This window comes from Mandrillus leucophaeus, unplaced genomic scaffold (genome assembly GCF_000951045.1).
Source record: "Mandrillus leucophaeus isolate KB7577 unplaced genomic scaffold, Mleu.le_1.0 Scaffold1358, whole genome shotgun sequence".
NCBI lineage: Eukaryota > Metazoa > Chordata > Mammalia > Primates > Cercopithecidae > Mandrillus > Mandrillus leucophaeus.
This window is the reverse complement of record NW_012101319.1, coordinates 30,873-41,045: the sequence shown is the minus strand read 5'-3', so window position 1 is coordinate 41,045 and position 10,173 is coordinate 30,873.

Below are 10,173 nucleotides of genomic sequence, written 5' to 3'. Positions count from 1 at the left end.
AAAAAAAACAATTTGAAAAGTATCAAACTTACCAGTTAATTAAACTAAATTTTTGTTTAAATAAGACTATATATAAAGCACTTAGACTAGTACCTGATAGGAGTAAGTGCTCAATAAATACTGGTAATATTATCACTGTTGTTGCAACAGTCTTATAACTGATCTCCATGGTTATACTTTTGTCATCCTTTAATAGTTGTTTCATGCCCAGAAACAAGCATGATCATGTTTAAACCCACGTATTACTACTTTGCTTGTATCTCTTCCCAATTCATTTACAATAAAATCTAATCTTTACCTTAACCTATGAGACACAGAACAACGTTGTCCTACTCATGTCTCCAACCTCAGCTCCAGCCACTGCCCAATACATGCTTCTAGCATACGGACTTTCTTAAGTTCCTTGTATGTCAAAATCTCTTTCCTGCCTCAGGGACTTTGTATCTCTTTCCTCCACCTAGAAAAGTCTTCTCCTCTCACCCCTCCTTGCACGACTGGCTCCATATTTAGGTCTCAGCTTAAATGTTTATTTCTCAGAAAGCCTTTTCTGATGACCTCATTTATTCATTCAGTAAGTACTTACTAAGCACTGACAATAGTCTCCCTTAACTGCTGTTTTGCTTTCCATGATTTTGGTTATCTGCAGTCACCTGTGTTCTAAAAATATCAAATGAAAAATTCCAGAAATAATTAGTAAGTCGTAAATTGCACACCATTCTGAGTGGCATGATGAAACCTTGCACTGTTCTGTTTCATCCTGTCTGGGACGTGAGTTATCCCTTTGTCTAGCATATCCATGCTATGTATGCTACCTACCTGTTAGTCACTCAGTAGCTTTCTTGGTTATCAGATCAACAACAAAACAGTATACAGCTGTTCCTCAACTTATGATGGGGCTACATTCTGATAAACCTATTGTAACTTGAAAATATAAGTCAAAATCATATTTAATAGACCTACCAATATCATAACTTAGTCTAGCTTACCTTAAATGTACTCAGAACACTTATATTAGCCTATAGCTGGGCAAAATCATCTAATAGAAAACTTATTTTATGCTAAAGTATAGAATACCTCACATAATTTATTGGATCCTGTAACTTCCAATAAATTATGTAACCTAATAGATGTAGAAAAAGCTTTCAATAAAATCCAACATTCCTTCATGATAAAAAACAAACAAACAAACAAAACCCTCAACTGACTAGGCATTAAAGGAACATACCTCAAAATAATAAGAGTCATCTATGTCAGAACCACAGCCAATATCATAATGAATGGGCAAAAGCTGGAGGCATTCCCCTTGAGAAATGGAAAAAGACAAGGATGCCCACTCACCACTCCCATTCAACATAGTACGAGAAGTCCTGGCCAGAGCAGTTAGGCAAGAGAAAGAAATACAAGGCATTCAGATAGGAAAAGAAGTAATCAAACTATTTCTCTTTGCTGACAATATGATTATATATCTAGAAAACCCTAAATACTTCTAGAACTATTATAATAAATTAGTAAGGTTTCAGGATACAAAATCAATGTACAAAAATCAATAGCATTTCTATACACCAATAACATCCAGGAGACAGTCAAATCAAGAACACAATCCCATTTACAATAGCAACAAAGAAAATGAAATACCTAGTAATACAGCTAACCAGAGTTGAAAGATCTCTACAAGGAGAACTACAAAACACTGCCAAAAGGAATCATAGATAACACAAATAACTGGAAAAACATTCCATGCTCACGAGTAGGAAGAATCAATATCTTTAGAATGGCCATATTGCTCAAGGTAATCTACAGATTGAATGCTATTCCTATCAGACTACCAATGTTGTTTTTCACAGAATTAGAAAATTTTCTAAGATTCATATGAAACCAAAAAGCCTGAATAGCTAAGGCAATCCTAAGCAAAAAGAACAAATCCAGAGGCATCACACTATTCAACTTCAAACACTACTACAAGTCTACAGTAACCAAATCAGCATGGTACTGGCACAAAAACAGACACATAGACCAATGGAATGGAATAGAAAACTCAGCAATAAAGCCACACACAACCATCTGATCTTCAACAAAGCTGGCAATAACAAACAATGGGGAAAGAACTCCTGATTCAATAAATGATGCTAGGATAACTGGCTAGACATATGCAGAATAAAAAAATTGAATACTTCCCTTTCACCATATGCAAAAATTAACTCAAGATGGACTAAGGATTTAAATTTAAGACCTCAAACTATAAAAATGCTAGAAAAATACCTAGGAAATACCCTTCTTGACATCAGCCTTGGCAAATAACTTTTGGCTAAGCCCAAAAAGCAACTGCAACAAAAACAAAAATTGACAAGTGGGATCTAATTAAACTAAAGAGCTTCTGCACAGCAAAAGAAACTATAAAGAGTAAACAGATGCCTGTAGAATAGAAGAAAACATTCACAAGCAATGCATCTGACAAAGGCCGAAAACCAAAAACCAAAAAAAAACTAAACAAAAAACAAAAAAAACCAAGAAAAAAATGAGCAAAGAACATGAAAAGACACTTCCCAAAAGAAGCGTCCAACGAGCATGAAAAAATGCTACATCATTATCAGAAATACAAATCAAACCACAATAAGATACCATCTCATACCACTTAGAATAGCTATTATTATTTAATTCTTTTTATTTCATAGTTTTTGAGGTACAAGTGGTTTTTGGTTATATGAATGAATTATATAATGGTGAATTCTGAGATTTTGGTGCACCTGTCACCTGAGTAGTATACATTGTACCTAATATGTAGTTTATCTCACACCCCCTCTTCCCATCCTCCTTCCCATCCTTCTTCCCATCCTTCTTCCCATCCTTCTTCCCATCCTCCTTCTCATCCTCCTTCTCACCCTCCTTCTCACCCTCCTTCCCACTCTCCCACTTCTGAGTCTCCAAAGTCCATTACAATACTCTGTATGCCTTTTGGTACTCATAGCTTAGCTTATAAATGAGAACATATGGTGTTTGGTTTTCCATTCCTGAGTTACTTCACTTAGCACAATAGCCTGGAGCTCCATCCAAGTTGTTGCAAAATACATTATTTCATTCTTTTTTTATGGCTGAGTAGTATTCCATAGTGTGTATATTCTACATTTTCTTTACTCATTGGTTGATGGGCACTTAGGTTGACTCCATATCTTTGCAACTGTGAATCGAGCTGCAATAACATGTGTGCATGTGTCTTTTTCATGCAATGACTTATTTTTGTTTTGATAAGTCGCCAGTAGTGGGATTGCTGGATCAAATGGTAAATATACTTTGAGTTCTTTAATGAATCTATCTGATAGTACCTATCGGGTACTATGCTCACTACTGGGTGACAGGATCTGTACCCCAGACCTCAGCATCATGCAATATACCCATGTAACAAAGTTGCACATGTATTCCCTGTAGCCAAAAGTTGAAATTCAAAAAATGAATGGTTGTATAGGTCCTCAAAGTACAGTTTCTATTGAATGCATACTACTTTTACACCATTGTAAAGCTGAAAAATCTTAATTTGAACCATGATAGTTGGGGACTGTCTGTATATAGGGTTTGGTACCATGTGCAATTTTAGGCATCCATTGGAGGTCTTGGAACATATCCTCTGTGGATAAGGGGAGGGGCGAACTACTGTATGGTGTGCCAGGCATTATTTCAGTCCCAGAAAAAATGAGTAAAAGCCATTACAATAAAAAGGCAGCAGACCCTATCCTCATAGAGCTTACATATGAGTAGAAAGAGCAAAAATCAAAAGTAAGCTGATCGTGTGTGTATGAGAAAAGTGAGGAGATGAGGAGTGCTGAAAAAATGATTAATTGTAATAGAGTGGTCAGAAAAGGCTTCTTTAATTTATCTGAAATAGAGCTAAAAGTCCAATGTAGCTATATATTCTGCATTTTGTTCTTTTGTAATTTTAAGTTCTGGAATACATGTGCAGGATGCGAAGGTTTGTTACATAGGTAAACGTGTGCCATGGCAGTGCTCTGCACCTATCAACCCATCACCTAGGTATTAAGCCCTGCAAGCATTAGCAATTTACCCCATTGTTCTTCCTCCCCACAACCACCCAACAGGCTCCAGTGTGTGATGTTCCCCTTCCTGTGTCATGTGTTCTCATTGTTCTGCTCCTACTTAAAAGTGAGAACATGCAGTGTTTGGTTTTCTGTTCCTGTGTTAGTTTGCTGAGGATAATGGCTTTCAGCTCCATCCACGTCTCTGCAAATACATGACCTCTTTCCTTTTTATAGCTGCATACTATTCCGTGGGGTATATGTGCCACATTTTCTTTATCTAGTCTATCATTGATGAGCATTTGGGTTGATTCCATGTCTTTGTTATTGTTAACAGTGCTGCAGTGAACATATGCATGCATGTATCTTTATAGTAGAAAGATTTGTATTCCTTTGGATATATACCCAGTAATGCAATTGCTGGGTCAAATGGTATTTCTCATTCTAGGTCTTTGAAAAATTGCCACCTGTCTTCCACAATGAACTAATTTACATTTCTGCCAATAGTGTAAAAGCGTTCCTGTTTCTCCACAGCCTCTCCAGCATCTGTTGTTTCTGCACTTTTTAATTGCCATTCTGACTGGCATGAGATGGTATCTCATTGTGATTTTAATTTTCATTTCATTTGCTCTTGGTTCTCTAGTTCTTTTAGTTGAGATGTTAGGGTGTTGATTTGAAATCTTTGTAGCTTTCTGATATGGGCATTTAGTGCTATAAATTTCCCTCTTAACACTGCTTGAGCTGCATCCCAGAGATTCTGGTACATTGTCTTTTTGTTCCCATTGGTTTCAAAGAACTTCTTAATTTCTGCCTTAATTTCATTATTTACCCAGAGTCATTCAGGAGCAGGTTGTTCAATTTCCACATAGTTGTGTGGTTTTGAATTTCATAATCTTGAGTTCTAATTTGATTGTACTGTGGTCTGAGAGACTGTTGATTTCAGTTCTTTTTCATTTGCTGAAGAGTGTTTTATTTCCAATTATGTGATCAATTTTAGAGCAAGTGCCATGTGGCACTGAGAATAATATATATTCTATTGTTTTTGGTTGGAGAGTTCTGTAGATAATAAGTCCACTTGATCCAGAGCTGAGTTCAAGTCCTGAATATCCTTGTTAATTTTGTTTCAATGACCTAATATGTTATTTTGTATTTTTCCTCCTTTAAAGCTATTTATTAAAATTAATGATTGTTTGAAATTTTTTCCTGATTTTTTGGGAGTGTGTTTTCCAATAGACTATAAATTTAGTGAAGATGGAATTGTGTCTATCTTGTTTACTCACTATTATATTCCCAGCATGTAACATTGTACCTGATGCATAAAAATTACTCAATGAATATGTAAAGTTGTTTATTATTAATGAACCCAAAATTAGAAATTAGAAAGTAACTCTTGAATGCAATCTATTATACTAGAGTAAAATGAAATGTTACATGTGAAAGTACTTTTTGTCATGACAAAAGCTTAAAAGGGCAAAGTTAAACTGTAATGTAACGCTGCCTCAAATAATTTTGAGTAAGCGATATGGCATAAATAAAAGGTGAACATCTAGGGGACCATCTTAGCAGTATGGCACACCCTATTATATTGCAACAGAGAGAAAAAGTGGAGCCGTATTCTACGTCCAAACTCTGATGTCTATATCCCCTTCGTCCTTCCTCAAAACATAAAAAGAGTACCCACTAAATATTTATATCTATCTCTTTCCCTATGAATGCCTAAGATGCTGAGAAGATATGCACAATGATTCATCAAGACCATTTGATGTGGATGGGTGGGAATAAAATGAATTGAATTTCTTGTTAATTATTGAGTAATAGGTCAATTGGTAAATTAGAAAATTTTCCACTTTTGCGGACAATTAACTCTACGTCTGGCATTAAACATCTCGTTGTCCTGGGCCTTATACTTCTGACAGCCTCACTTTACTCTTTAGCTGAGCTCTTCTCCATAGGGCAGAGTGGTGGGGCCAAAGAGATCTTTGTTCACTCAGAGAACTTACCATGTCTTTCATGATCTGGGTCCTGGAACCTCAGAATTCTTTGCCCAAAACAGCCCTGGCTTCACTTCTGGGCATGTGCAGGCTCTTCACAAAGCTCTACTTCCAAAGAACAGATCCCAAAGCTGATATGCCTATTCCAAAACCCAAGGAAGGGTGGCCTAAGATTGGCTCCTTGTGAGATGAATACAGAGCTCAATAGCTGGTGTGCCCACATACATGTTTGTGAGGTCCCTTGTAGTACAAGATAGAACCCAGGAAAGAAAGAGAAGGGAGAGCTGCCAGCTGAAGTCCAGGGCCTGGGCAAAAGGGCACCAGCTCTCTCAATTTGCTGCCATATTCTGGCTCAGGATTTGCGAGAATCTATACGAATTTCTGCAGGAATTCTGTTTGAATCTGGCCTTCTAACCTGGAATGGGCAATATAAACAGAGTTTGAGGTCTGCCCAAGCTGTAAACAGGAATTGGTTGGCTTGGCTTGAGGGTCTCACTGCTCATAGTGTGTGTCTCCTTCTATACCCTTGAGTAGATCCTGTGAATGTCAGGGCCAGGCCTGTCCACTTCCCAGTCTCAGACAAAACATCTAATTCTTTTTTCAAATTTTCCATTGAATGAAAAGAGAAACTGTGAAGACTGACAATAATTCAATCCAGTAGAAACATATCTTAGAAAAAATAAAACTATGAGGCACATTCAAGACGTGAAACCCATGAGGTTTCCCTATGAGGTTGCCCTATCTTTGTAATATCAGCCTGTAGCTGGAGCTAACCACCACTCCCAAGGGTCCTGGGAGTGTCACACCCAGTGCTTACAAATGGGGTGTGCCCCATGAAGATATCATTTCTCACAAAAATTTGTAACCACTGTGAGATTTATGTTGTAGGCCCTTTTCCTAGACTGTTATTTCCATGGAGAGAGACTTGAGAACTATACTAACAGTAGGATGCTAGTGGGTATTTTCTAAGTAAAGCCAAGAAGGCAATCAGGAAGCTGCAGGTCAAGAAGTCAAGGGATGTACAGTGTCTTGTCAATTATTCTAGTGAATGTGTTTAGAGAGAATAGCTATGAATTTACTTAGATTGAGGAAAAATGATTTAGCAAATTAAATTCCAGTTGAAGTGGGAAGTTTCAGTTTGGTCAGTGCTCTGCTAGAGACTTGAGATGTGTGCAGTGTCATTTTATTTCATGTTTCACTGACAGCTAACAATATTAGACATCTCGTAATATTTATTCACCATATGTTCTTCCCCTTTTGTAAACTATCTGTCCATGTGTTTGTCTACTGATACATTGGGGCACTAGGGTATTTCTTACTTAAATTAGTGTTTTGTAATTTTTGTTCATCTTTTATTTTGTAATACACAGGTTTTACATTTTATCAATTTACAATACAGATTGTAGGGGATTGTGATTTATGTTGTACAAAATCCACATATTAGGACAAAAATAATCCTTAGCCAAATTTTGTCTTTTATTCAGGTGTATGCTATGTAATGTTTAATCCTTTTTAAAAATTAAACCTTTTTATTTTGCAATCATTGCAGATACATAATCAGCAAGAAACAATAGAGAGATCCTGGGCACCATTTATGCAGTTTTCCTCAATAACATCTTGTAAAACTGTAGAACCATAGTCGAACCAGAGTACTGACACTGATAGAGCCAACATACAGAACATTTCAATCACCATAAGGATCCCTCAGGTTGCCTTTTTATATCCCCAACTCCTGTCTCTGACCCATGCCCCCTCACCCCTAACAATCACTAATCTGTTCACTTCTATAGTTTTGTCAGTTCAAGAATCTTATACAAATGGAATTACATAGTATGTAATCTTTTGGGATTGGCTTTTTCTGATACAGTGTAATTCTCTGAAGATTCATTCAGGTTGTTCTGTATATTAATAGTGTTTTCCTTGAGATTTTCTAGGTAGACAATCAGCTTTTTCAAATACAATTTAATTTCTTCTTTTTTTTTTAACCTGTGTTTTATTTCCCTTTATTGCCTAATTGCACTTCATAGAACTTTGAGCACTATGTTGAATAAGAGTCATTAGGGATGATACCCTTACCTTATTCTCAAGCTCAGGAAGAAAACATTCATTCAATCATTCACCATTAAGAATTATGTTAGCTGAAAGTTTTTGTGGGTGTCCTTTAATTCCTATTTTTTCTGAGCATTTTTTCATAAATGAGTGTTGAATTTTGTCAAATCCTTTTTCTGCATTCATTTTATGACATTTCTTCATTAGCTATTAATATTTGCACTACACTGATTGATTTTTAACTATTGAGCCAGTCTTCCACTCTTGGAATAAGTCTTACTGGGTCGTGGTATATAATTCTCATATATTACTGAATTCTGTGTCATATTGTGAAGCATTTTTTGTGTCTATGTTCATGAGATATTGGTCTGGTTTTTTGTTATGCTGTTATTCATTACCCAAGTATTTTTATCATTTTTATTTTGAAATTTAATATGCAGGGGTCTATAATTTTATCAATTTGCAGTATACATTTTGGTATCAGGGTATTAATAGCTTCCTAAAATGAATTAGAAAATACCACCTTCTATTTTCTCAAAGACACTGTATAGAATTGCTGTCAAATCTTTACAAATGTGGTGGAATTCTGAAGGAAACAATTTGGCCCTGGAGACTTTCTGTTTTGGAATTTTTAAATCATGAGTTTAATTTTTTTTAGTACTTACAAGGCTATTCAAATAATCTATCTTACATTGGGTAAGTTGTAGTAGTTTGTGTTTTCTAGGGAAATGATCCATTTTGTCTAAATTGTCAGATTCATGTCTGTACAGTTCAGAGTATTTACTTATCCTTTTGATGTTTGCAGTATTGGTAGCGATATCCCATTTCACCTCTGGTAAGTCCTTTTTTTTTTTTTTTTTGACAGTCTTGCTTGAGGTTTGTCAATGTAATTGACCTTTTCGAAGAACCAGCTCTTTGTTTTATTTTGTTTTATTCTTCTTTAAAGTGTTTATCGGTTTTCAATTTTATTGAGTTCTACCCTTTGTTATTGCATCTTTCTGCTGGCATTGGGTCTATTTTTCCTTCTTTTTTTAGGTTTTTGTGGTGGAAGCTTAGGTTACTGGTTGAAGACTTTTCTAGAGCATGCATTTAGTGCTATATATTTTCCCATCAGTTCTGCTTTATGTGTCTCACAAATTTTGTTGTTTTCATTTTCATTCATTTCAGTGCATTTTTAAAATTTGAGATTTCCTCTATGACCATGGGTTATAAAACTATTGTTGTTCAGTTTTCAAGTGTTTGGAGATTTTTCCCATTATCATTGTTATTGATTTCTAGTTTGGTTCTTTTGTGGTTGGAGAAAGTACTTGTAGCATACCAGTTCTTTTAAATTTGTTGAGGCTGGTTTTATGGCTCAGCGTCTATCTTTATACGTTGTTCTGTGAGAACTTGAAGAACATGTATTCTGCTGTTGCTGAAATGTTCTATATATATTAGATCCTATTGTCTCATGTTGTTGAGTTCTTTCATACTGTTATTGGTTTTCTGTCCAGTTCTACCAATTGTTGAGTGAGGGGTGATAAAGGCCCCAACTACAATGAATGGATGTATCTGTTTCTCCTTTTAGATCTATCAGTTTCACTTCACATATTTTCCAGCTCCGTTGTTTGCCGCAAGCACATTTATGATTGCTATGTTCTTTTGGTAAATCGACCATTTAATTATATAATGTCCCTCTCTGATAACTTCCTTAGTTCTGAAGCTGACTTTAATGTTAATACAGCCATTCCTGCTTTTTTTTGATGGTTTACATAATACACTATTTTATTTCTTTTAATTTCAACCCGACTATGGCATTATCTTCGAAGTGAGTTTATTGTAAACAGCATATAGTGTGTCATATTTTTAAATTCACTCTGTCAATCTTTATATTTTAACTGGTTTTTCTAGTAATCACATTAGACACATAATTTATCATAGTCTATTGGTGTGTCATATTAGTGGTTATCTCATGTTCCTTTACCCTCCCTCATTTATAACATCACTGTCTTAAATCTTTCCTCTACATATATACCAGATGTTATGATTTTTCTTTCAATCCTAAGTCATAATTTAGAAAATTCAAGAGGAGAAATGAAACTTAGTGTACTGACCAATATTTTTCTTAC